The sequence below is a fragment of the Sapajus apella genome, unplaced genomic scaffold (assembly GCF_009761245.1).
Source record: "Sapajus apella isolate SASKATOON/1434 unplaced genomic scaffold, GSC_monkey_1.0 scaffold36, whole genome shotgun sequence".
NCBI lineage: Eukaryota > Metazoa > Chordata > Mammalia > Primates > Cebidae > Sapajus > Sapajus apella.
This window is the reverse complement of record NW_022436976.1, coordinates 35,304,019-35,330,338: the sequence shown is the minus strand read 5'-3', so window position 1 is coordinate 35,330,338 and position 26,320 is coordinate 35,304,019. Positions and strand designations below refer to the sequence as shown.

The following is a 26,320-nucleotide window of genomic DNA, read 5'->3' as shown; positions in this document are numbered from 1 at the left end:
GGGTCTGTTGGGGGGAAATGAGGGAGGGACGGGGGGTGGGGAGGTGGGGAGAGATAGCATGGGGAGAAATGCCAGATATAGGCGAAGGGGAGGAAGGCAGCAAATCACACTGCCATGTGTGTACCTATGCAACAATCTTGCATGTTCTTCACATGTACCCCAAAACCTAAAATGCAATAAAAGAATAAATAAATAAATAAAATTTTCTGCCTGGGTATGGTGGCTCATGCCTGTAATGCCCGCACTTTGGGAGGCCAAGGCGGGTGGATCACAAGGTCAGGAGTTCAAGATCAGCCTGGCCAATATGGTGAAACCCCATGTCTACTAAAATACAAAAATTTGCTGGATGTGGGTGCAGATGCCTGAAGTCCCAGTTACTCAGAGGCTGAGGCAGTAGAATTGCTTGAACCCAGGAGGCGGAGGTTGTAGTGAGCTGAGACTATGCCATTACACTCCAGCCTGGGCAACACAGCAAGACTCTATCTAAAAAAAAAAAAAAAAAAAGTTATGGTCTAATCAGGATAGAAATAAAGTTCAGATATTTCAGATCTTATTTTTGAAAATTTCTCAGGCCATTGGACATTCTGATAATCTTGCTTACAAAACAAGATATTACATACTATCAGATATTTTCAAAGTGTCAGAATTAGACATTTTTCCAAAGAAGATATATTAATGGCTAAGAAGGACATAAAACTATGTTCTGGACGGATCCAAGATGGCCAATTAGGAGCATCTCAGGATTGCAGCTCCCAGCGAAAGTGTGGAGGGTGAGTGGACCCAGCATTTCCAGATGGATTTTTATTGCCCACAGACCAGGAGATTCCCAGGCAGAGGAGCCCCATGGGTCGCCAGTGTGGCGGGTCTCCGCACAAAATACATGGGCCCAGGCGCCATTTTAGCTGGCAATTGGAGCTTCTGGGAGACAGAGTAGCCCATTCAACTGATTAAAAAGGGGACTAAAACAGGGAGCCAGGCCAGGAGATTCCTGGGCAAGAAAGTACCACAAATCTCAGCACAGCTGTTTGAGCTGGCGCAGTGGGTCGCGGCATAGGAAATCACACAGATACCTGTGCCTTTTCAACAGGTGACTGGAACACCTGGGAGACAGAGTCACCCATTCAACTGAAAAAAAAAAAAAAAAAAAAAAAAAAAAAAAAAGAGGGTCTGAAGCAGGGAGCCAGGTGATTGGCCTCGGCTGGTCTCACCCCCCAAAAAAACCAGCATCTGAAACGCTCTGGATTGAGAGTTTCACAGAAAGCACAGCTGAACCCGGGACAGTCCAGCTCTGTGGGGGAGGGGCATCCGCCATTACTGAGGCAGTCCACCACTACAGAAGTAGTCTGCCATTGCCAAGGCAGCCCGCCATTAAAGAGAGAGTTCGCCATTACAGAGGTGGGCCGCCATTGCTGAGGCAGTTCTAACTATACCCGTATAAACAGGACTACAGGGAAGTTCACACGGCAGCTGGGTGGAGCCCACAGCAGCTCAGCAAAGCCTCTGCAGGCAGACAGTGACTAGGCTGCCTCCTTGCTGGGCAGGGCAGTGCTGAATAAAGGTAGCTGCATGACAGAAACTTATAAATAAAGCCCTAACTTCCTGGGACAGAGCACCTGGGAAAAAAAAAGGCATTTATGAGTTCTGGTGCAGCAGACTTAAACGTACCTGCCCAGCAGCTCTAAATGAACAACGGAGATCACAGCTCAGCACTTGAGTGCCTATAAAAGACAGACTGTCTCCTCAAGCAGCTCCTTGACCCCTGTATATCCAAAGAGTCACCTCATAAATGAGAGCTCAGACTGACAATTGGTGGGTATCCTTCTGGGACAAAGATAGCAGCAGAAGAAATTGGCAGCAACCCTTACTGTCCTGCAGCCACTGCAGTTGATCCCTGGGCAAGCAGGGCCAGGAGTGGACCTCAGCAGTCCTACAGCAGAGGGGCCTGAATGTTAGAAGGAAAACTAAGAAACAGAAAGAAATGACTTCATCATCAACAAACTGGACGTCCACTCAGAGACACAATCTGAAAGTCAACAACTACAAAGATGACAGGTGAATAAATCCACAAAGATGGGAAGAAACCAGTGGAAAAAGGATGAAAACACCCAAAATCAGAACGCCTCTCCTCCTACAAGGGATCACAACTCCTCACCAGCAAGGGAACAAGGCTGGATGGAGAATGAGTGTGATGAATTGACAGAAACAGGCTTCAGAGGTGGGAATTAAGAAACTTCTCTGAGCTAAAAGAACATGTCCTAACCCAAGGCAAAGAAATTAAGAACTTGAAAAAAGATTTGATGAAGTGCTAATGAGAATAAATGGCTTAGAGAGGAATATAAGTGAACTGATGGAGCTGAAAAACACAACACGAGAACTTCGCAAAGCATACACAAATTTCAGCAGCCGAATTGACCAAGCAGAAGAAAGGATATCAGAGGTTGAAGATCAATTCAATAAAATAAAATGTGAAGGCAAGATTAGAGAAAAAAGGGTAAAAAGGAATGAACAAAGTCTCCAAGAAATATGGGACTATGTGACAAGACCTAATCTACGTTTGATAGGTGTACCTGAATGTGACGCAGAGAATGAATCCAAGCTGGAAAATACTCTTCAGGATATCATCCAGCAAAACTTCCCCAACCCAGTAAGGCAGGCCAATATTCAAGTCCAGGAAATACAGTGAACACCACAAAGATATTCCTCAAGAAGAGCAACCCCAAGGCACATAATTGTCAGATTCACCAGGGTTAAAATGAATGAGAAAATGCTAAGGGCAGCCAGAGAGTAAGGCCGGGTTACCCACAAAGGGAAGCCCATCAAATTCACAGTAGATCTCTCAGCAGAAACCCTACAAGCCAGAATAGAGTAGGGGCCAATATTCAACATCCTTAAAGAAAAGAACTTTCAACCCAGAATTTCATATCCAGCCAAACTAAGCTTCATAAGGAAAAATAAAATCCTTTGCGAACAACCAAGTACTCAGAGATTTCATCACCACCAGGCCTGCTTTACAAGAGCTCCTGAAAGAAGCACTAAACACAGAAAGGAGCAACCAATACCAGCCACTCCAAAAACATACCAAATGGTAAAGTGCATCGACACAATGAAGAAACTGCAACTAACAGGCAAAACAGCCAGCTAGCATCAAAATGGCAGGATCAGATTTACACATAACAATATTAACCATAAATGTAAGTGGGCTAAACGCCCCAATCAAAAGACACAGACTGGCAAACTGGATAAAAAGCCAAAACCCATCAGTATGCTGTATCTGGGAAACCCATCTCACATGCAAGGATACACAAAGACTCTAAATAAAGGGATGGAGGAAGGTTTACCAAGCAAATGGAGAGCAAAAAAAAAAAAAAAAAGGACGAGTTGCAATTCTCGTCTCTGATAAAATAGACTTTAAACCAACAAAGATAAAAAAAGACAAAGAAGGACATTACATAATGGTAAAAGGATCTATACAACAGGAAGAGCTAATGATCCTAAATGTATACACACCCAACACAGGAGCACCCAGATACATAAAGCAAGTTACATAAAGCAAGTTCTTTCTTTTTTTGAGATGGAGTTTCACTCTTGTTACCCAGGCTGAAGTGCAATGGTGCGATCTTGGCTCACCGCAACCTCCGCCTCCTGGGTTCAGGCAATTCTCCTGCCTCAACCTCCTGAGTAGCTGGGATTACAGGCATGCGCCACGATGCCCAGCTAATGTTTTGTATTTTCAGTAGAGATGGGGTTTCACCATGTTGACCAGGATGGTCTCGATCTCTTGACCTCGTGATCCACCCACCTCGGCCTCCCAAAGTGCTGGGATTACAGGCTTGAGCCAACGCGCCCAGCCATAAAGCAAGTTCTTAATGACTTACAAGGAGACTTAGACTCCCACACAATAATAGTGGGAGACTTTAACACCCCATTGTCAATATTAGACAGATCAATGAGACAGAAAATTAACAAGGATATCCAGGACTTGAACTCAGACCTGGACCAAGCAAACCTAATAGACATTTACGGAACTCTCTACTCCAAATCCACAGAATATATATTCTTCTCAGCACCACATCACACCTACCTGAAAATTGACCACATAATTGGAAGTAAATCACTCCTCAGCAAATTCAAAAGAACGGAAATCATAACAAACAGTCTCTCAGACCACAGTGTAATCAAGCTAAAACTCAGAATTCAGAAACTAACTCAGAACTGCACAGCTTCATGGAAACTGAACAACTGGCTCATGAATGTTGACTAGATAAACAATGAAATCAAGGCAGAAATAAAGATGTTCTTTGAAACCAACGAGAATGTAGACACAACATACCACAATCTCAGGGACACATTTAAAGCAGTGTCTAGAGGAAAATATACACCAATAAATGCCCACATGAGAAGCAAGGAAAGATCTAAAATCGACACCCTATTGTCAAAATTGAAAGAGCTAGAGGAGCAAGGTCAAAAAAACTCAAAACATAGCAGAAGACAAGAAATAACTAAGATCAGAGCAGAACCAAAGGAGACAGAGACACAAAAAACCCTTCAGAAAATCAATAAATCCAGGAGCTGGTTTTTCGAAAACATCAACAAAATAGACAGACCACTAGCCAGATTAATAATAAAGAAAAGAGAGAATAATCAAATAGAAGCAATAAAAAATGATAAAGGGGATATCACCACAAAATCCACAGAAACACAAACCATCATCAGAGATTATTACAAACATCTCTATGCACATAAACTAGTACACCTGGAAGAAATCGATAAATTCCTGGACACTTGCATCCTCCCAAGCCTAAACCAGGAGGAAGTCAAAACCCTGAATAGACCAATAACAAGGTCTGAAGTTGAGGCAGCAATTAAGAGTTTACCACCCCAAAAAAGCCCAGGTCCAGATCGGTTCACAGCTGAATTCTACCAGACATACAAAGAGGAGCTAGTACCATTCCTTCTGAAACTATTCCAAAAAATCAAAAAAGAGGGAATCCTCCCCAACTCATTTTATGAGAACAACATCATCATGATACCAAAACCCGGCAGAGATTCAGCAAGAAAACTTCAGGCCAATATCCATGATGAAGACAGATGCAAAAATCTTCAATAAAATACTGGCAAACAGATTGCAACAGCACATCAGAAAGCTTATCCACCATGATCAAGTAGGCTTCATCCCGGGGAGGCAAGGTTGGTTCAACATACGCAAGCCCATAAACTTAATTCACCACATAAACAGAACCAAAGACAAAAACCACATGATTATCTCAATTGATGCAGAGAAGGTCTTTGACAAAATTCAACAGGCTTTTATGCTAAAAACCCTCAATAAACTGGGTATTGATGAAACGTATCTCAAAATAATAAAAGCTATTTACGGCAAACCAACAGCCAATATCATACTTAATGGGCAAAAACTGGAAGCATCCCCTTTGAAATCTGGCACTAGACAAGGATGCCCTCTCTCACCACTCCTATTCAACATAGTATTGGAAGTTCTAGCCAGAGCAATCAGGCAAGAAAAAGAAATAAAGTGTATTCATATAGGAAAGGAGGAAGTCAAATTGCCTCTATTTGCAGATGACATGATTGTACATCTAGAAGACCCCATCATCTCAGCCCCAAATCTCCTGAAACTGATAAGCAACTTCAGCAAGGTCTCAGGATAGAAAATCAATGTGCAAAAGTTACAAGCATTTCTATACACCAATAACAGACTAACAGCCAAATCATGAGCGAACTGCCATTCACAATTGCTACAAAGATAATAAAATACCCAGGAATACAACTAACAAGGAAAGTAAAGGACCTCTTCAAGGAGAACTACAACCCACTACTCAACGAAATAAGAGAGGACACACAGATGGGGAAACAGTCCATGCTCATGGTCAGGAAGAATCAATATCGTGAAAGTGGCCATACTGCCCAAATTAGTTTACAGATTCAACACTATCCCCATCAAGCTACCAATGACCTTCTTCACAGAACTGGAAAAAAACACCTTAAATTTCATATGGAACCAAAAGAGAGCCCGCATAGCCAAGTTAATCCTAAGCAAAAAGAACAAAGTGGATGGCATCACACTACCGGACTTCAAACTATACTACAAGGCTACAGTAATCAAAACAGCATGGTACTGGTACCAAAACAGAGATATAAACCAATGGAACAGAACAGAGGCCTCGGAGGCAACACCACACATCTACAACCATTTGATCTTTGACAAACCGGACAAAAACAAGCAATGGGGAAAGGAGTCCCTGTTTAATAAATGGTGTTGGGAAAACTGGCTAGCCATGTGCAGAAAGCGGAAACTGGACCGCTTCCTGACACCTTACACTAAAATTAACTCCAGATGGATTAAAGACTTAAACATAAGACCCAACACCATAAAAACCCTAGAAGAAAACCTAGGCAAAACCATTCAGGACATAGGCGTAGGCAAGGACTTCATGACCAAAACACCACAAGCATTGGCAACAAAAGCCAAAATAGACAAATGGGACCTAATCAAACTCCACAGCTTCTGCACGGCAAAAGAAACAGTCATTAGAGTGAATCGGCAACCAACAGAATGGGAAAAAATTTTTGCAGTCCACCCATCTGACAAAGGGCTGATATCCAGAATCTGCAAAGAACTAAAACAGATTTACAAGAAAAAAACAAACAAGCCCATTCAAAAGTAGGCAAAGGATATGAACACTTTACAAAAGTCTTATACATGAGGCCAACAAACATGAAAAAATGCTCATCATCACTGGTCATTAGAGAAATGCAAATCAAAACTACGTTAAGATACCATCTCACGCCAGTTAGAATGGCAATCATTAAAAGATCTGGAGACAACAGATGCTGGAGAGGATATGGAGAAATAGGAACACTTTTACACTGTTGGTGGGAGCGTAAATTAGTTGAACCATTGTGGAAAACAGTGTGGCGATTCCTCAAGGACCTAGAAATAGAAATTCCATTTGATCCAGCAATCCCATTACTGAGTATATATCCAAAGGATTATAAATCGTTCTACTATAAGGACACATGCACAGGAATGTTCATTGCAGCTCTGTTTACAATAGCAAAGACCTGGAACCAACCCAAATGCCCATTGATGATAGACTGGACAGGGAAAATGTGGCACATATACACCATGGAATACTATGCAGCTATAAAAAACGATGAGTTTGTGTCCTTTGTAGGGACATGGATGAACCTGGAAACCATCATTCTCAGCAAACTGATACAAGAACAGAAAATCAAACACTGCATGTTCTCACTCATAGGTGGGTGTTGAACAATGAGAACACATGGACACTGGGAGGGGAGCATCGCACACGGGGTCTGTCGGGGGGAAATAGGGGAGGGACAGCGGGGGTGGGGAGTTGGGGAGAGAGAGCCTGGGCAGGAATGCCAGATATAGGTGATGGGGAGGAAGGCAGCAAATCACACTGCCACGTGTGTACCTATACAACAATCTTGCATGTTCTTCACATGTACCCCGAAACCTAAAATCCAATTAAAAAAAAAAAAAGAAAAGTATGTTCTACATTAGTCATTAAGGTAACGCAAATCAAAACCACAAACAAGATATCACCTTATATCTACCAGGATAACTTTTGTTTCTTAAAGGGAAAATAAGTGCTGGTGAAGATGTACAGAAATCAGAACGATTGTACATTGCTAGTTGGAGTGTAAAATGGTGTAGCCTCTCTAGAAAACAGTTTGGTGATTCCTCAAAAAGTTAAACATAGAATTACCATATGACCCAACAACTGCACTTCTAGGAATATGCCCAAAAGAAATGAAAACAGGAACTCAAACAGATTGTTAATACGTGAACATTCATTGCATCATTATTCCCAATAGCCAAAACATGGAAACACCCCAAATGTCTACCTATAGCTGAATACATAAACAAAATTTGGTATATCCATACAACAGAATATTATTTAACCAAAAAAGAATGAAGTAGTGATACACGCTACAGCATGGATGAACGTTGAAGGCATTAAGTGAAATAAACCAGACAAAAAAGTCATAAATTGTATGATTCCATTTATATGAAATATGTAGAACTTGCAAATCCATACAGACAGAAAGCAAATTAGTGTTGTCAGGGGCTACGTGTGAGTGTGTGTGGGGGGAATGGACAGTGACTGCCTAATGGGTATGGGGTGATGAAAATGTTTTGGAACTAGACAGAGGCCATGGTTGTACAACATTGTGAAGTACAAAATGGCCCTTAATTGTACACTTTATTTTTTATTTAATTTAATTTATTTATTTGAGATGGAGTCTCATTTTGTCACCCAGGCTGGAGGGCAATGGCATAATTTCAGCTCACTGCAACCTCTACCTGTCACGTTCAAGTGATTCTCCTGCCTCAGCTCCCAAATAACTGGGATTATAGGCTTGGGCCACCACACTTGGCTAATTTTTTCGTATTTTTAGTAGAGATGGGGTTTCACCATGTTGGCCAAGCTGGTCTTGAACTCCTGGATCTCAGGTGATCCACCCATCTAGGTCTACCAAAGTGCGGGGATTATAGGCATGAGCACCAAGCCCAGCCTAAATTGTACACTTTAAAATGGTTAATTTTCTGTTATGTGAATTTCATCTAAAAAATTATCAAAATTACAGAGGGAGACCATACAGGCTGCTATCTTGATGGCTACTAAGCCAATGGCTAAACAACAAAATGTGGTATTACAATAGAGTATTATTCAACCACAAAAAGAGTGAAGTACTGACACTTGATGGCTGAACAACAGAGCTGACTGTAGTGGAAAGAGGGAGATAAATATTTTCACCTTTCCACATTTAAACTATAAATGATGAGGGTGTTGCTTAACAAGATATGTTAAATTGGCACTCAAAAGAAGTACAGGCGAGGCACAGTATCTCATGCCTGTAATCCTGGCACTTTGGGAGGTTGAGGCAGGAGGACTGTTTGAGCCCAGGAGTTCCAGACCAGCCTAGGCAACACAGTGATATACCATCTCTACAAAAAAATTAAAAATTAGCAAGGTGTGGTGGCACACACCTGAGGTCCCCGTTACTTGGGAGGCTGAGGTGAGAGGATTGTTTGAGCCTGGGAAGTTGAGGCTGCAGGGAGTTGTGACTGTGCCACTGCATTCCAGCCTGGGTGACGGAGTGAGAATGTCAATAAATAAATAAATATCAAAAAAAGCAAAAGAAGTTCCTGGTAGTATGGGATTCATGGTGTACTAGAATCAGGACATTCACCTTCCAGCCAAATGACTTGGATTCTAGTCATCATTTCATCCTGGTGGCTGAACAGTACAGGGAAAACGTCATGGGCTTCAAATACGGACAGCCGGGTTTCAATTCTAGGTCTGCACTTAATTTCTGTGTCCTTGGGCAAGTTCCTTGACCTCTTCCAACACTGATCAATTTTATCTCTAAAATTTAAAAAAAAATCTGCTTACTAGATTAATGAATGAAATGAAATGAATATATCACATAGCATCTGGGACTATGGTATGTATTTGATGAATATTATCCTAACAACAATAGTCCCAATAATATTAATCTTCATCCTTGTAATAACTAGATGTGTGACTTTAGGGAAAATAGTTGAATATCCCCTAAGGACTGTTTAGGGAGGACTTGGGGCAAGTCAGCTGCCACTAAATAGCATCATTTTTTTATAGGTAAAATGGAAATGGTAGAGGAGGGGAAGTAGGGGATGGTTCATGAATAATTACATGAACATGAGCCTCAGGTCTCTGAAACATCCTTCCATTAGTCCCTAACTGACTGTTGTACCTCACTACCCAGAGCCAGGGCCCTGATAAGTGTCCCAGGGCCAAAAATAAGAACATAGAAGTCTTAAGCACAGATTATGCACCAGATGTAATTCAGAAGAAAAGTAACACTTCAACTGTAAATACATTTCAGAAGTCTGACATCATTCTTATTTTTCTCACAATGACTACTTTGATTTCTGAAATATCAAATTTCAAAAAGGTTTCTCTTTTTATTTTTACTGTCTATCTACTGATTTGGTAAATCTGCTCTGCTGATTCCATAAGTGCCTAGTCTGCCTTTAGGTAATCGCACTCTAAGTACAGGAAGTGGGGGCAGATAGAGGAGGAAGGTACTTTTTTTGTATGAGGGCGCAGAGCAAGTCCATAGGTTTGCTCTACTTCAGGGTAGTCCAGACTGTGAGGATCAAATGGAAAAACAGATGGTGGGACTCTGCTCTGAAATGTACTAAGTGTTTCCAGACTGGAAGAAAAAAAATCAGCAATGATTTACAAGGCTTCATCTATGTGATAAAAATGAATTCTCACTGAGGCATGGTGGTTCACCCCTGTAATCCCAGTACTTTGGGAGGCCAAGGCGGGCGGATTACTTGAGCCAAGGAGTTCAAAACCAGCCTGGGCACCACGGTGAAACCCTGTCTACCAAAAAAATACAAAAATTAACCAGACATGGTGGTGCATGCCTGTAATCCCAGCGATTACTACTTGAAAGGCTAAGAATACCTGAAAGACAGGAGAACCGTTTGAGCTTGGGAGGTGGAGGTTGCAGTGAGACGAGATTGCGCCATTGCACTCCTGTTTGGGCGACCAGAGTGAGACTCTGTTTCAAAAAAAAGAATTCCCTGGCCCTAGGCCTAATTTATCACTGTGGTTTTTATTCTGCAAAAATTTCTCATTTCCTTGTTTATCTCACCAAATCTACCGTTAACTAAGTAAGTATCTGCAAAGGAAAATGTACTAAGTACTAATGAATATCCTCCTACCTATATTTTTATTTAAGACTTTAAATCCTTTAAAGTCTTATATTTCAAAGTTAACAAAGCACTTTTCGTGTGATACAACAATTAGGTTGGCCAGAAAGGGACTTTAATACCTATTCAGAGATGAGGAAACTGAGACTCAGAAAGCATAAGTGATTTTCCCAGAGTCACACGGCTTGTTAGAATGCAGGCCTTATGATACCTAATATACAGCTCTTTTTGCTCTTTCTGTTATTTAACTTATCTTGAACCTACATGCTTATTGTATTTCTCCACCTATACATTTTCTTCCTTCTAAACAGTGCAAATACAGTCCTTCAATTAGTGTAGCAGACTGTTATGGAATGATCTTCCTGGGTGTGTAAGGAATAATCTGTTTCAACTTGCTGAATGAATTGTATAGGAAAAACAAATATGGGTTTAGTTCATTTAATTCTCAATGGACTCTCCTTAAAGAAGAGCAAGATGCTAAGGAATGATATTTACCTCCAGCCTTGTATTATTCTGCAGAGTTGTCACCACTTATTTACATGTCTATTTCTCTCTTCAGACCTTAAGCAAATTGAAGAGAATTTGTCACATTTATCTCTTTATTCTGACTCCCAAGCAGTGCCTGGTGCTTGGCAGATTTTTAAAAAATAAACATCAAATGAGCATTTGGTTCCATAGACAACTGCATTGTAAGTTCACATCTGCTAAACGCATTTGTCTGTAAAACCATTAATTATCTGCTGGTGCTCAAAAACAGTGAAATAAGGATTATGGCAAATATGACATGACATTCTTTCAGGTTACTACTTATTATATCAAAGATTGAGCCTTTGATATAATGTCAGACTAACTGGTTATGTTTTAAATTCCAGTAATCAACAGTTTTAAACACAGAAATTTCAAAATAGTCAGTGTAGGACTATAAAAACAGAGATGAATTCACAAGTAGCAAGTAACTTCCAAGTCCTAACTGAGATTGTCTTGCTTTGCTAGAATGTAAGTCTCTGGAATTTCCGGTGGAGATGTTTAGAAAAGATTCTTTTTCATCTGGATAGAAGTGGTATGTGGGAGTCAGCTGAAAAGCTGGATTTAGGACTGGCTTACTAATTTCTTTAGCAGCAGAATTTCAAACTATGGATTGCCGTCTCAGTGTCTGCTTTAGAGGAAATTGGGTAACTAGTGAGAGTTTATGTTAGGGCTAAACCAATCCAGAGACAATGTATACCTTTGCCTAGTAACCTAGGATGGAACCCGTACATTTTTCAAGAATAATGCCTCAGTTTAGATCCTGTCATCTCTTACTCATAGATTATGGCATTAACCTGTTAATAAGTCTCTCCCCATAAAATTCATTTATCCACTTACACATTTATAAAATATTTACTGCACACCTACTAGATGCAGGCCCTGCGTTAGAAATAGAGGTAAGATGAGTAAGACAGTTTCCTTCTCTCATTAGTTGTACGAGATAGATATATAAGCTTAAAAAGGAAGTCAATATATGGAAGACCTATAATGGGTTAGTCATTTTACATCTGATATTTCTTTTCATTCCCACAATACCACAATTGGATATTATTTCTACTTGACAGATGGGGAGACTATGACTTGAACTAGCTATGTAACTTGCCCGTGGTATATATCTCATAAGGGACAGAATCAGGTTTTGTATGTAGGTCTGTTTCAAAAGCTTATGTTCTTTCCACTAAACCAATAATTCTTAAATTTAAAGACACATAGAAATCACTTGTTATACAAGAAACTTGTAAAAGCACAGATTCTCTGGACCACCTGCAGAGATTCTGATTCAGTAGGTCTAGCTTGGGAGCCAAAGGTATGCTCAATAGACCACACTTGGAAAAGCAATGGAGTTTAGAAAACAAACAAAGTAACAGAAATTATAAAAAAAAAAAAATGGTATTATCATAAAGACATGAACAAAGTAAGTAAGCAAATGTCATACCTATCGAATTCGTTTCCTAAATTGCAACTCTAATCTTGCTAATTTCCTGCTTAAAAGAAGCGATGAATACTTAACTGCCCACAATTTAAGGTTCAAGCTTTATAGCAGAACATAGACATACCTTCAAGAAAAATGTGCGCTAATGCACATTTTCAGCCTTCTCCTTCCTCACTTGTCTATGAACAACTTCTTGACTTATTGAATTACTTCTTTCCCACATATCCCAAGCCATTCGACACTTCCAAGATGTATCACATATCCAAATTTTTGCAATGCTCTTTCTTAATCCAAATGACTCTTCTACTCATTCTTCCAAACTTAGTGTATATTATTAGTATTATTGCAGATATTTTCTGATGATTTACTAGATGTCAGGCACCAGTCTAAGCACTTTACATGTATCAACTGATTTAATTTTCACAACAGTCCCATCAAGTGGCTACTAATTGAAGTAACTGAGGCACAGAAAGCTTAAGTGATTTTTCTCAAGGTTATACAGTTGCTAGGAGGAAGAGCTAGGATTTGAATTCAGGCAATATAGCACTGCAAACTCTTAACCACTAACTTACAGCTAGCTCTCATGAGTCATGGACTCTTCCGTTTACCCAGGGCCTAATTCAAACCCTATTTCTCTTTAGATTCATCTAGCCTATCCTCATCTCTTATTCTTCTGAACTTCCTTCCATTCTACCTGTTCGTGGACTATATCCCTCCATTTCGAATCAATCTGGTCTCTAATTGCTTCAGGTACTGAGGTTTCATTTTTAGAGATAAGTGGCAAGTGCCCTAAAGATAGAAATCTTGTTACCCTGTGTACCTTGGCCAGGGCTTGTCACACGGCAGACACTGAATGAATTTTTTTTGGACCGAAATACAGGGCATGCATTTTAGCAACTAAACGATATTCAGTGGTTAAAGAGATAGCATATGAATGGCTAATCAGAGTCCCTCCAAAGTACAGAGCAAATGAGTAGGCAGGTATATGTTAGACAGTTCCTTTTTTGACAGAAGACCGAGAAGCAAACACAAAAAGGCTCTCAAGCATATGTAGGTTTGTTCTCCATGGTCGGCTGGCCCTGACTTTCAAAGCGAAATCCCTTAGTTCAATCTTCTGGTAAATAGTAATTAGATACCTACAGCTATACATTCAAATTGATATTTGGATTAAAAAGCTGCATAGAAGGTTTACTCCCTTTTCAGATAAGAGATTTTCACAAACACTTTGGATCGGTTGCAAAGCTGACTCTATGTACTGCTTTGCATGAATAAACTAGTTCAGGATTACAAAGTATATGTTCTTTGTCTCAGTTACTCTTGGAATATATGCAGTGAACAGATTCCAGAGGTTGTATTCTTTGTATTTACATGTCGTTATTCTAGTATATCTTTTCCTCAGGAAATATTTTACAACTGCTAAAATGGTATAATCAAATACATTCATGTGCACGTAAGAGCTTTATGAAAAAGAGAATTTAAGGCGGTATTTTTCTAACAAAAGTGCACAGACAAATTTTTTAAAAGAAAAATGCTATTTAAAAACAAAACGCTAGAATTCAAAATCATTTGCAGATATTTGTCCCCAATCCCTGCCCTTACCTACTGGATGCCCCATTATAAGAGAACTATTTAATTTGAATTAACAGAAAAAACACTAAAAGGAAAAAAAAAATAACACAAAACGCCTGACTCTATAAGTAATCTTGGGCAAATAACTTATGTAGGTCTCAGTTTCCTAAACTACAGAGTAAGTAAGATTAAGTAAATTCTAAAGGTCCTTCCAGATCAGCCTAGACTAAAAATAATAACAATAATAGATATTTTTATTTACATAGTGCTTATTACATACTAGTATCAGTGCATGTTACTATTATCCCTATTTTATTTAAGAGGAAATTAGAAACTGACAATAGGTCAGAGGCCCAGGAATGTATTCTAAACAAGCTCCCCAGGTGATTGTGATGCTAGCAGTTACTGTACTATATTTTGAGAACTCCAACACCAATGGCTGCAGTCTATATCGGGAAAGATTGTGCAATCCCAACTGTAGTCTGTCGAGTAAGATATTTTTCCAATTAGCATATGACTTGGGAAAGTTATTTAATGCTCTGTGTTACAGTTTCCTCTTCTATAAAATGGGTATAATAAAACTTGTCTTGCAGAATTTGCAAATGGTCTAGTCTTATGTCTGTAATTGTTACCATTATCAAAGGCATCCAAAAAGTTACTAAAACAAATGAAAGAACAATAAAATTTGTTAAAACCCATTTTAAAGTCCATTCCATAGACTTAATTTTCCTTGTTTTTAATTTTATTTTCAAATGAACATACAGTAAAATGGATTATTTTTAAGGTACAGTTCTATGAATTCTAACATATTCATGTAACCACCACCACAATCAGGATACAAAACAGTTTCGTCATACAAAAAATATCCTTTGTGGTATCTCTCTGTAGTTGTACACTTTCCTGAAAACTTTCTAGCAACTGCCGATCATTTCTCTGTCCCTACAGTTTTGCCTTTTCAAAAATATCATAGAACTGTACAGTATATAACTTTTAGAGACTGATACATTTTACTAAGTATAATGCCTTTGTGATACATTCAAGTTGCTGTACGTATTGAAAGTTCGCTCCTTATTTCTGAGCAGTATGCTTATTCATTTGCCCGCTGAAGGTCAATTGAAGGATACTAAAAGACATTTGGGTTGTTTTTAGTTTTGGCAATTATGAACACAGTTTCCATAAACACTCATGCACAAGTTTTTGTGTGAACCCAAGTTTTCATTTTTCTAGAGTAATACCAAGTAGGTTGCTGGGTCATAAGTTAAATGTATGTTTAACTTTCTGAGAAACTGTCAAACTGTTTATCAGAGTGGCTGAACCATTTTGTATTCTTATCAACAATTAATAATAGTTTTGGTTGTTCTCCATCGGGTACCTTAGTGTTCTCTCTTTTAACTTAAGGGTAATAAGCATCTGTAATTGAGGTTCCCAAAGGTGTGCAAAGTTGTGATGTGTATTTTAGCATACAGGCAGCAAATTTCTTTTTTTTTTGAGATGGAGTTTCGCTCTTGTTAGCCAGGCTGGAGTGCAATGGCGCGATCTCGGCTCACCGCAACCTCCGCCTCCTGGGTTCAGGCAATTCTCCTGCCTCAACCTCCTGAGTAGCTGGGATTACAGGCACGTGCCACCATGACCAGCTAATGTTTTGTATTTTTAGTAGAGACGGGGTTTCACCATGTTGACCAGGATGGTCTCGATCTCTTGACCTCGTGATCCACCTGCCTCAGCCTCCCCAAAGTGCTGGGATTACAGGCTTGAGCCACCGCACCTGGCTAGCAAATTTCTTCAATGAAATAACAGTGGGCAGTTGAGAATTCCAAAAGTAAGTCTATTAAAATAATTTTCACTAATCAGCTACAATTTTTGATAGGGGTGCTTTGCTACATACGTCAAGGTGTAAAATGAAAAACCTCTGAAAAATTTTGGTATGGTTTATGCTAAGAATACTCTGCAAAGATGAGTATAATAGGAAATGAGAAGTATATGTGGCTGTTGTTAAAGTGAAATATCTCATCTGAAATTAGAATCTTTCTGCTTAACTAACCAAGTAGCCCGCATTTAATTATGATGTGTGTTACTGGCTGATAGCGTATTCCTCCAATCCAGCCATCAATTTTAAAAGTACCCTTTTTTCTTCTAGAAGATACTTCCTCACAAGTCTATCTGCCACAGTGTTGCAAATTTTTTGTCTCAGCTTTAAAAAATTTCCCTGGTGAGCCCTAACTCTGCTAGGAAGATCTAACACCCTACATGTATCTCCATCATGTAATTTATGTCATAATACATGCAATTCCTTATTTACATGTCACTGAACATGCAAAGGAATGTATCATCCTTATATCTCCTGGTGTTGAGCACAATGTAGATATGCAGCAAGTCCCTAAAAAATGTGTAGATTTAGTGGTCAAAACAAAGTAATGGTTTTGTGCACTCATAATGTTGTGAAACTGTCACCACCATCTATTTCTTTTTTCATCACCCAAAAATGGTAGTTTACCTTCTAAATGTCTATATATTATCCTTTAAGACTCAAATGTTTTCTCCTCAAGAAGTCTTCTTTGTGTCATTTCTGTATCATACTTATTGCCATTGTTGCTTTTCATACCATATTGCAAGTACCTGTTTCCTGGGATGATAGGTAATTGGAAAGAACCAGGGTCAAGGCAAATCTGTAACTGGAAGAAACATGCCAGATAATTCTCAGACTCCCCCATGAGAGGCATGAAAACCAGGGTAAAGTAGTTTGGAGAGGTAAAAATGACTTGTCAAAAATACGAATGGAAGGCAACTGAATATCTCTCTTCGTGCTATTTTTCTATGCAAATTGTCTACTTTCTGCAAACTGGACCAACATGATTTCAACTTCTTTACACTATTCCTTTGCTCACATTTTCCTAACCTTACAATAATCTCTCCTCTTACCTCTGTACATGCGAACTGCACTGCGCTTTCCAGAACCAAATCAAATCTTATTCCTTAGGCCGTGCACAGTGGCTCACTCCTGTAATCCCAGAATTTTGGGAGGCTGAGGCAGGTAGACCACTGGAGTCCAGGAGTTGAGAACCAGCCTGGGCAATATGGCAAAACCCCATCTCTACTAAAAATACAAAAAATTAGCCGGGCATGGTGGTGCATGCCTGCAGTCCTAGCGACTTGGAGGGAGGCAGGAGGATTGCTTGAGTTTGGGAGGTTGAGGCTGCAGTGAGCCCTGATTGTGCCAATGCACTCCAGTCTGGGCAACAGAGTGAGACCCTGTCTCAAAAAAAACAAAACAAAACCCTTACCTCTTTTAAAAAGTCTTTCCTATTAAGATTGTTCCTTCTGAATTCTTCTAGGTCATATAACAAACTTTTGCTAGGGATACTTTTTGTAAGGATATGCTTTGACTCTCCAACTTTAGATGGTAAATTCCTTAAAGAACAAGACTGGCACTCATACTGTTTTTATATATTAATCCATTTAATAGACAAAAATTGAATATATAATGTAGAATCTGATGTTCTGAACTATATATATGTTATAGAATAGCTAAATTGAGTTAAATTACGTATGTATAACCTCACATACTTATTGCTTTTTGTGGTAAGAATTCACAGTATTTTTTTAATGTCCCCAGAAACAACCAGTAGTAGTGCCTCCATTTGTTAGCAAATTTGTTTGGTAGCAAACAAGGTAAAGGTACAATGCACATGAAAGTGCACTTTCAGCTCCCAGATTCTCACAAACATGGCCATATAAGGTCCTATGGGAAATAAAAATTCTTGAGGGATATGACTGTCTCCAAAGATGGGAATTTAAGTTAGTGCTATATTTAAGATAAGAGCAGTTTCTCCTGATTCTTTTTAAAAGAATCTGCATAAGAAGAAAAATGTTTCTAGATGCCTGTCAGGTTTATGACATAGCCTCTTGAGAAGGCTTTAGAAGTAGGTTTTAATTTTTATTTGGAAAATACTAAGAGGGCTACTTTTTAAATTATACATAAAAGAAAATACAACTAGATATATTACCCCTAAAGCCAGCTAATATTTCATAACTAGAAAATTAAATATACTTTCTTAGGCATTACCATTACTGAAAACAAAAAATGGACAGGTTGGACCAGCTATTTAACAATGAATGCTTTTACAGTAATAAATGGTGACAGCCCAAATCAAAAAAGAATGCATTACTGAGATATCATCAATTGTGTTCTGTCATTACATGGCAGCTCCACCCAGTCTAAGCTTGTCAAAAAGTGTTACTGTAATCCATGAAGAAGTCTTCACCTCAGGCAAAAGGGAAAAATGTGGAGGGCTGGCTCTGAACAGGTGTGCTGAATTATAATGCCAATGTTGAGTCACAAATCTCTTTACATTAGTTTCATATACAACAATTAACTTCTACTGTGAGGTGTCAGACATGGATAAACTGATCTATCAGCAGGCACTTTAAGAACAACAAATGTAAACAAAGGATGTGGATATAACTTTTTAATAGTGAGCATTAGTCCACGCACAAAAGTAGAAGTAGACAGTTATGTGAAACTTTCTTATTCTAATCTAGTGAATATATTTGCGAATCTGGGAATGTCTGATCTGCTCTTCAGGTCAGCCCACTCAAATCCTACCTAATCTTGGTAAGAGCACTGATTCAGTTTATCCCATAAATCTTTAATATAATTGTACCTCAGCTTTACAAGGGATCATGATGTATCAAAAGCACACAAGTGTGTATTCTGGCCTTTACACAGTGTATTACCTTGGGCAAATTGCTTAACCTCTATAAGCCTCAGTTTCCTCTCTCCTCAATAAATGGGGGCAATAACTATCACTTAAGATTATCATGAAAACTAGAAGAGATGATTTAAAGGAACTATCTAACAAAGTGCTTGGCCCTAGTGATATGCAACACAAGCTTAGTCCTTTCTTTAAGATGCTTCACCTGACTCCTTACTTCCCTATGAAATAAAAGTTTGGAATTCTAACAAACTGCTCAGGATTGAAGTTCATGAAGGCAGAGCTTGAAACCTTTCCACACTATGTCAGTTCCCAGTAGTATCCAGTAAGTACCGAGCCCGAGAATCAACTTTTCCAATTTCCAGCCCATAGTAACCTGTCACTTCTCTATACTCAAAAGGATTGAACACTATATATATTACTTGTGTTCTATTATTATAAAATATATGTAATACAATATACTATTTTAAGTATACAATTTAGTGGCATTAAGTACACTCATAATGTTGTGAAACTGTCACCACCATCTATTTCCTTTTTCATCACCCCAAAAGGAACTCTGTACCCATTAAGCAATAACTTCCCAATTTACTCACATCTTTAGTTCCTGGCAAATTCAAATCTACTTTTTGTCCCTATAAATTTGCTTATTCAATTGTTTTCAAAAATTTGCCTATTGATGAATCATACATTTTCCTTTTATGTCTGGCTTCTTTTACTTAGCATATTTTCAAGGTTCATCTATGTTGTAGCATTTATCAGTACTTCAGTCCTTTATTATGGCTAAATAATATTCCAGTGTATGGATATACCACATTTTGTTTATCCATTAATCTGTTAATAGATCTTTGGATTATTTCCACTTTTTGGCTATTGCGAATAATAATGCAATGAACTTTCAGGCACAAATATCTATTGGAGTCCCTGTTTTCAATTCTTTTGAATATATGGCCAGGAGTAGAATTCCTGGGTCATATGGTTACTCTATGTTTAACTTTTTGTGTAATCAATAAAATGTTTTCCACAGCAGCTGCCATTTTACATCCCAATCAGCAATGTACAATGCTTATAAATTTGTGTCTATATTCTCATAAACTCTTATGTTCCATTTTAAAAATTACAGCCATCCTTCTAGGTATGAAGTGGCATCTCATTTGTGGCTTAGATTTGTATTTCCTCAAGGACAACTGACACTGAGCATCTTTCCATGCACTTGGTCATTTGTATATCTTTGAAGAAATGTCTATTCAAGTTCTTTGCCCATTTTTTGCTTAATTTCCTGTTGTTGAGTTGTAGGAGTTGCCTAATATACTTAATACATTCTGGATATTAAGCCCTTATCAGATATATGATTTGCAAATATTTTCTCCCACTCTGTGGTTTATCTCATTTTTTTAATGGATGCATAGTATTCCATGGTGCATATGTAGCACATTTTCTTTATCAAGTCTCCCATTAACGGGGATTTAGGTTGATTCCATGTCTTTGCTATTGTGAACAGTGTTGCAATGAACATAATTGTGCATGTGCCTCTATAACAGAATGATTTATATTCCTTTGGGTAAATACTCAGTAATGGGATTGCTGGGTCGAATGGTATTTCAGCCTATAGGTGTTTGAGGAAATCACCACACTGTCTTCCACAATGGTTGAACTAAATTACCCTCCCACTAACAGTGTATAAGTGTTCCTTTTTCTCTGCAACTTTGCAAGCATCTATTATTTTTTTGACTTAAAAAAATTTTTTTTAATAGCAGCCATTCTGACTGTTGTGAGAAGGTATCTCGTTGTGGTTTTGATTCGCATGTTTCTAATGATCAGTGATGCTGAGATTTTTATTCACATGATTGCTGGCTGTATGTACGTCTTCTTTTGAAAAGTGTCTGTTCATGCCCTTTTCCACTTTTTAATGGAGTTGTTTGTTATTTGTAAATTTGTTTAAGTTCTTTATAAATGCCAGATATTAGAACTTTGTCAGATGCATAGTTTGCAAAAATTTTCTCCCATTCTGCAGGCTGTCTGTTTGCTGATAGTGTCTTTTGCTGTGAAGAAGGTATTTAGTTTAATTAGATCCCATTTGTCAATTTTTGCTTTTGTTTCAATTGCTTTTGGTGTTTCTGTCATGAAATTTTTGCCCATGCCTATGTCCTTAATGGTACTGCCTAGGTTGTCTTCCAGGGTTTTTTTTTTTTTTTTTTTTTTTAATAGTTTTGGGTTTTCCATTTAAGACTTTAATCTATCCTGACTTATTTTTTGCATATGGTGTAAAGAAAGGGTCCAGTTTCAATTTTCTGCATAGGGCGAGCCAGTTATCCCAGCACCATTATTAAATAGAGAGTCCTTAACCCATTGCTTGTTTTTGTTAGCTTTGTCAAACATCAGATAGTTGTAGGTGTGTGGTCTTCTTTCTGAGTTTTCTATTCTGTTCCATTGGTTATGTGTCTGTTTTTGTATCAGTGCCATGATGTTTTGGGTATTGCAACCCTGTGGTATAGGCTGAAGTTGAGAACTATTCAGGGTCTTTTATTGGTTTTGTATGTGTGATATATATATATATATATTTTTTTTTTTTTTTTTTGAGATGGAGTCTTGCTTTGTTACCCTGGCTGGAGTGCAGTGGTGAGATCTTGGCTCACCGTATATAACCACCGCTTCTTGGGTTCAAGTGATTCTACTATCTCAGCCTCCCAAGTAGCTAGGATTACAGGTGCCCGCTACCATGCCCAGCTAATTTTTGTATTTTTAATAGAAGTAGGGTTTCACCATGTTGGTCAGGCTGGTCTCAAACTCCTGGCCTCAGGTGATCTGCCCACCTCAGCCTCCCAAAATGCTGGAATTACAAGCATGAGCCACTATACTTGGCCCCCATATGAATTTTTGAAGTTTTTTCTAGTTCTGTAAAGAATCTCAAAGGTAGTTTAATAGGAATATCACTGAATCTATAAATTGCTTTGGGCAGTATGGCCATTTTAACAATACTGATTCTTCCTACCTTTGAGTGAGAAATTTTTTCCATTTGTTTATGTCTTTCAGATTCTTTACTGCTAGTGTACAGAGACATAACAGATTTGTATATGTTAAATTTATATCCTGCAAATTTGCTGACTTTGTTGTAAGCTCAGTTTTTCTGGTGTGGAATCTCTAGGGTTTTTTACATATAAGATCATGTAATCTGAGAACAGAGATCATTTTACTTCTTCCTTTCAAATGTGGATGTCTTTTATTTCTTTCTCCTACCCTGGCTAGAAGTTACAGTACTATGTCAAAAGGCAGTAGTGGAAGTTGGAATCCTTGCTTTTTCCTGATCTTAGAAGAAAAGCTTTGAGTGGTTCACCATTGAGTACACTGTTGGCTGTGGGTTTTTCATAAACGGGCTTTATTATGCTGAGGAGGTTCCCTTTGTTCCTAGTTCATTGTGAAAGGGTGTTTATCATGAAAAGATGTTGGATTTTGGCCAATGTTTTCTTCTGCATCAGTTGAGTCTTTTTAGTATCAGAGTTAAGATTATGTTGCATAATAATGTGAATGCAAAATATCTGCATGCGTATTTCCAGTCTACGCTTTCATCTTAAATTGTGTTCCCTGCAATTCATTGGTAAAGAAGCTGACTTTAATTCCTTTAATACTGAGTACATGATACCCAGATGCAAATCACAAATTTGAGGAGAATTTTTAAGATCATAACTTTCAGATAATAAAAATGAAACATAATATTTAAATAATACTAATGATAGTTTTTAAACAGTAGAAGGTAACTGATATTGTTTGAGATATTTCACAAAGGTTGTTTACATCCAGTTTAATGATTCCTGTTTTGAACTGAAGGTTAGCTTTCATATTCCATTTTTTGTGGAGATAGGGTTTTGCCATGTTGCCCAGGCTGGTCTTGAGCTCATGCTCAAGCAATTTGCCTGTCTTGGCCAGCTCATGGTAGCATGAGCCACTGTGCCTGGCCAAAACAATTTTTAAATTATTTATTATTTCTAGGCTGGGCACGGTAGCTCACACCTGTAATCTGAGCACTTTGGAAGGCTGAGGTGGGAGGATCTCTTGAGCCCAGGAGTTCAAGACCAGCCTGCACAACATAGTGAGATGCAATCTCTATTTAAAAAAAAAAAAAAAACAAACACAAAAAAACCCAAAAAAACAATAATAGTACAGCTCTTTCCTTTTCATCCTGCAGCAGCCATCAGGTAAGCCAAGATGGGTGCATACAAATACATCCAGGAACTATGGAGAAAGAAGCAGTCTGATGTCACGTGCTTTCTTATGAGGGTCCGCTGCTGGCAGTACCACCAGCTCTCTGCTCTCCACAGGGCTCCCTGCCCCACCTGGCCAGATGAAGTGTGCTGCCTGGGCTATAAGGCCAAGCAAGGTTACGTTATATATAGAATTGGTGTTCACAGTAGTGGCCAAAAACGCCCAGTTCCTAAGGGCACAATTTACGGCAAGTCTGTCCATCATGGTGTTAATCAGCTAAAGTTTGCTCGAAGCCTTCAGTCCATTGCAGAGGAGTGAGCTGGATGGCACTGTGGGGCTCTAAGAGTCCTGTATTCTTACTGGGTTGGTGAAGATTCCACATACAAATGTTTGAGGTTATTCTCATTGATCCATTCCATAAAGCTATCAGAAGAAATCCTGATAACCAATGGACCAGCAAATTGGTCCACAAGCACAGGGAGATGCATGGGCTGACATCTGCAGCCTGAAAGAGTGATGGCCTTGGAAAGGGCCATAAGTTCCACCACACTATTGGTGGTTCTTGCTGGGCAGCTTGGAGAAGGTGCAATAGTCTCTAGCTCCACTGTTACTGCTAATATAAGTAACGTTTGTAAAATTCAGACCTAAGAAACAATTTAGGACAGTCAAAATAATAAGACTATTTATTGTTCTTAAATAATTAAATTTTTTTTTTTTTTTGTAGAAATGGGAGTTTTTCTGTGTGGCCCAAGCTGGTCTTAAACTTCTGACTGCAAGCAATCCTCCTGCTTCCACCTCCCAAAGGGCTGGGATTACAGGCATGAGCCACTGCACCCAGCCTCCACCTTTTGGCTATTATGAGTAATGATACTATAAACAATCACATACAAATTTTTACATGAACACAGGTTTTCATTTCTCTTGAGCATTTAACTAGGAGTGGAATTGTTGGATTACATGGTAACTACATTTAATCAATTGAAGAACTGCCAGACTGTTTTCCAAAGCTGTTGCATCATTTTACATTCCCACTGGCAGCCAGTGAAGGTTCAGATTTTTCCACATCCTTGCCAGCATTTGTTGCTACCTGATGACATTTTTTTTTTTTTTTTTGAGACAGAATCTTGCTCCGTTCCCCAGTTGGAGTGTAGTGGTATGATCTTGACTTCCTGCAACCTCCGCCTCTCAGGTTCAAGCCTGCCTCAGGTTCTCCTGCCTCAGCCTCCCAAGTAGCTGGGACTACATGTGCATGCCAACATCCCAGCAAAGTTTTCTGTACTTTAAGGAGAGACAGGGTTTCACCATTTTGGCCAAGCTGGTCTAGAACTCCCAGCCTCAAGTGATCTGCCTGCCTCAGCCTACCAAAGTGCTGGGATTACAGGAGTGAGCCACTGTGCCAGACCCCTGATGACTTTTTTGATTCTACACATTGTAGCAAGTATAAAGTGGTACTTCATTACGGCTTTGATTTGCATTTGTCTGGTGAACAATAATGTTGAGCTTCTTTTCATGTGCTATTGGCCATCTGCATATCATCCTTGGAGAAACGTCTTTTCAAATCCTTTGCCAGTTGTTGCTGGGATAATTTATATTTTTTGTTACTGAGTTATAAGAGTTCTTTATATATTCCAGATATAAGTCCCTTATTAAATAAATGATTTATAGTAATTGTCTGTGGGCTGTACTTTCACTTTCCTGGTGGTGTCCTTTTGAAATATAGTTAGTCAACAGTACTGATTCTGCCTCATCTTTAAAAATCTAACTCAGCACTTGCAAAAATAATCACTAAGTGAAAAACTTCTCTTGTAATATGCATTTGTCATTGATAAATAGTGATGGCTACTCCCACTTCTTCAGCATACATACAGCACATATGACAAGAACTGATTCTTACTTTGCACGTATTAGTAGTTTCATCCAACTGTAAAGCAACCTCTCCCTCTCTGGTAGTGTCCACAATATAGTTATCAGTCTTCCGTCGACCATCCCATTACCACTGCATATGCCATCTAACAGTGTCATTTGATGAAGTATTTAACTGAAGAAGTCATTCTGCTGTCTTACTCTTGCCTAAGCTGGAGTGCAGTGGCAAGATCACAGCTTACTGCAGTCTTGATCTCCTGGGCTCAAGCAATTCTCCGACCTCAGCCTCCCAAGTAGCTGGGACTACAGGCACCTGCCACCACGCCTGGCTAATTTTTGTAATTTTAGTAGAGATGGGTGGAGTTTCGCTATATTGGCCAGGCTGGTTTCAAACTCCTGACCTTGTGATCCACCTGCCTTGGCCTCCCAAAGTGCTGGGATTTACACACATGAACCACTGCACCTGGCCGCTTGGCTAATTTTTTTCCCCTTATTTTTTGTAGAGATGGGGTCTCCATATGTTGCCCAGGCTGGTGGTCTCAAAGTCCTGGGTTCAAATGATCCTCCCACCTCAGCATCCCAAAGTGCTGGGATTATAGGCGTGAGCCACTGCACCTAGCCTGCTGTCTCTTTTAAGCATTAACTTCTTTTTTTTTTTTTTTTTTGAGACGGAGTTTTCCTGTTGTTACCCAGGCTGGAGTGCAGTGGCACTATCTTGGCTCACCACAACCTCCGCCTCCCGGGTTCAAGCAATTCTCAGCCTCCCGAGTAGCTGGGACTACAGACACATGCCACCATGCCCAGCAAATTTTTTGTATTTTTAGTAGAGATGGGGTTTCACCATGTTGACCAGGATGGTCTTGATCTCTTGGCCTTGTGATCCACCCACCTCGGCTTCCCAAAGTGCTGGGATTATAGGCATGAGCCACAGCGCCCGGCCTAAGTATTAACTTCTTATTGCTAATTTTGCAGGGGCTTTACAAGTTTCTTGGTAATAGTAGAATTTGCATATATTTTTACTTCAAGTGCACTTGTAAACAATTTCTCCTCTGGAATTTTGTATCTTCTCTGCTTTTAGCAATAGATTTTTTACTTTAGTGGTATTACTTTTCTTCTGCTCTGAAAAAAATTGTATTAACAGAGAGGTAGATCATTAGGCTTTACTTAATAATGAAGCAAAAGCTTTGAAGGCCTTACGCTTTTATCAAAAATGTTCTAAGAGAGAAACACTGATACTGGAGGTAAATGGATCCCTTCTCTTAT

The 26,320-nt window shown here is 39.0% G+C and overlaps 1 protein-coding gene and 1 pseudogene across 2 annotated transcripts in view; one reads left to right on the top strand and one right to left on the bottom strand.

Moving 5' to 3' along the window:
* The window catches only part of FAF1 (Fas associated factor 1), a 527,910-nt gene that overhangs the window by 62,205 nt on the left and 439,385 nt on the right, over positions 1-26,320 (bottom strand). The gene's annotated exons all lie outside the window — the stretch shown is intronic.
* LOC116564122 lies at positions 23,092-24,268 on the top strand (annotated as a pseudogene).